Here is a 2,653-nt window from a genome sequence, read left to right as displayed (position 1 = left end):
GCTACTGGTATAAAGGAGTTAGATAATAGGTAAATCGGGATCGAGGAAAGAACTGACCGTACCAGGATAATCCTGCCCATCATGGAGAGAGAGTGTAATTGCCACCCCTCCAGCCTATGCCTGATACTGATCTCGAGAGAGGAGCAATTGCTGCTGCGTAGACGCTGACTGGAGATCGGCACTCCCAAATACCTCAAAGTGCCCTCCTGCTCTTCCACTCCCAGAATCTCCAATATGGCGGTCTTCACATCCGATTTGGTCTTCGGGCTAAAACAAATTGCTGACTTAAATGAATTGATCCGTTGACCAGACATAGAACAATAATCCTGAACAATCCTCCAAATAAACCATGCTGCCTGCCTAGTCGCCCGGGCTAACAAAAGACAATCATCGGCAAAGAGTAGATGAGAGATCGATGTGGCATCCGGCATAGGCCTGTAAACCTCCAATTTCTGGGTGATCACTGCATGTCATAGTGCCCTGAAAAGTGCATCTGCGCATAAAATAAATAATAATGGAGAGAGGAGGCAGCCTTGACGCAATCCACCACAAGAAATAAAATACCGTGATGGCGTTCTATTTACTAAGATGGCGAAGGAAGGAGTTCTGATACAACCCATAACCCATCCGATCCATGCCTCGGGAAAGTCAAACCGCTGCAGAGACTGCTGCATAAAATCCCATTTCATCCTATCATAGGCCCTCTCCATGTCAAGCTTAATCCCCATCAAACTCCTCCTACTCGAAGCCCTACCAAGATCAAACATGAACTCCTGAGCAATAAGAACATTATTTGTAATACTCCGCCCTCCCACAAAAGCCCCCTGGTCTAGGCTGATCAGTCTTGAAAGAATATCCCTCAATCTAACAGCTAGTAACTTCGTCGTCGCCTTGTACAAGGTAGTACATAGACTGATCGGCGAAAGTGACTAGGCTCTGAAGCATCATGACGCTTTGGTATCAAGGTGACTAGGATCCTCTGCCAATCCATAGATATCACGGTTGTGCTAAAATACTGCTGTATAGAAGCCGTCACACCCTGACCAACAATCATCCAGTACCTTCGAAAGAATAATGGAAGAAAGCCGTCCGGACCTGGCGCCTTGTCCCCCTCCAGGGACCACATCACCTCCTGAATCTTCCTCTCCGATACCGGCCTAATCAATGCGGCCATATCCTCCTCTGCCATCCGTATCAGTGGCGGCACGATACCCTCTGAGGTCCCAGAACCCGTTTGCTCAGACCATGTGGCCCTGAAAAAATCCTCCAGCACCCTCCGAATCATATCTGGGTCCTCCACTAACTGCCATCCTCATCCCTGATCATCCTGATCCTGTTCCGATGCCTCCTGATCACTACCGCCTGGTGGAAAAATCTAGTGTTTCGATCTGAATTACATTCGGAGGAACAACTTTTCGCGAGAAAAAATGATGTACATATAATATAACAGCAAACAATTGTCAAAAAAAAATATATATTTGGGATCATTCTGGCTTCCTCCTTCAACATTCTGAATCTTGTTATATGGCAGACATGGGTCATTGCCACCGAAGCTCTCTAACTTTTAACTTTTATGTACGTAGTTTCATCTAAAATTTAATATTTTATAAAATTTATTATATTAATATTAAATTTATATACAGTCTTGTACCGTATTGATATTCAACGTGTCTTGCCATCTACACCGATATTATAATAGAATTAGTACCGATATAATACAATTTTGGACCGTTCTAATATTGTGTACATTTTACCCGCTCATATCGTACTATACATCGATATTATAATAGAATTGGCATCGACACAGAGCTAAAGTAGTAAATTTTAGTTTTTAATTTTTATATTTTTATGGATAATGCTGGCTATTTAGTTATATGGTACCCCAAACCTTGAAAAACACGCACAACGAATGCGCATTCTCACCAAACAAATCATGACTTGGTGCATGGACAGCTGCGGTGATGTCATGGAGGGGTTGCAGCTGGTGTGCCATTGTGGTTTGCAAAATAGATTTTTTTTTTTTCTCTCCTTTCGATCATGCTAAACTTCTCATGTGATGATACCACCACCTGCGGTGGAAAGTAAGATTACCATTCCAATGAACATGATATCCTCCATCAAATAAAGCAAAACAAAATAAAATCCTGGTACTGCAAGTGGCATTTTTTACCAAGGTAACAAGTCTAGAAAACTTTTTAATGCAAAAATGACAGCCATTTTTTTTGCCACTGTCAATATGTCTCCCTTGTGGTAACCAATCATCCCTAAAATATCCATCATTAAAAAAAAGCTAAATTTGATCTATAATATAAGGAATCTACCTAGAAAGTAATTGCTCATGAACTTCTCTAATTCCAATCTTCGTACTCACCTCCACGGAGCAAGTTCACTAAGAACGCGACACAATCAGAGTTCCTCAATTGGATGTTCACGTCTAGAAATCAATGAGGCCGCCAAACTCGAATCAATTTAGAGAGAGTACGATTAACCCTTCTTGAAGTCCCCTAATCCCATGTCCCCTTGCTCATGCATCATATCGTATTTCACTTTGTGCTTGCTTTTTCCTTAATTTCCTTGTCCTGCTGGGACCTCCTACTTCGATGCTTTCCAAACATCAAAAATGTTGGCAAACAACCAATAGAGCAATTGGTGA

This window comes from Phoenix dactylifera, chromosome 16, assembly GCF_051530095.1.
Source record: "Phoenix dactylifera cultivar Ajwa chromosome 16, Ajwa_hap1_PhDact_Kaust_v1.1, whole genome shotgun sequence".
In the NCBI taxonomy this organism is placed as follows: domain Eukaryota; kingdom Viridiplantae; phylum Streptophyta; class Magnoliopsida; order Arecales; family Arecaceae; genus Phoenix; species Phoenix dactylifera.
Note: the sequence above shows the minus strand (reverse complement) of the source record.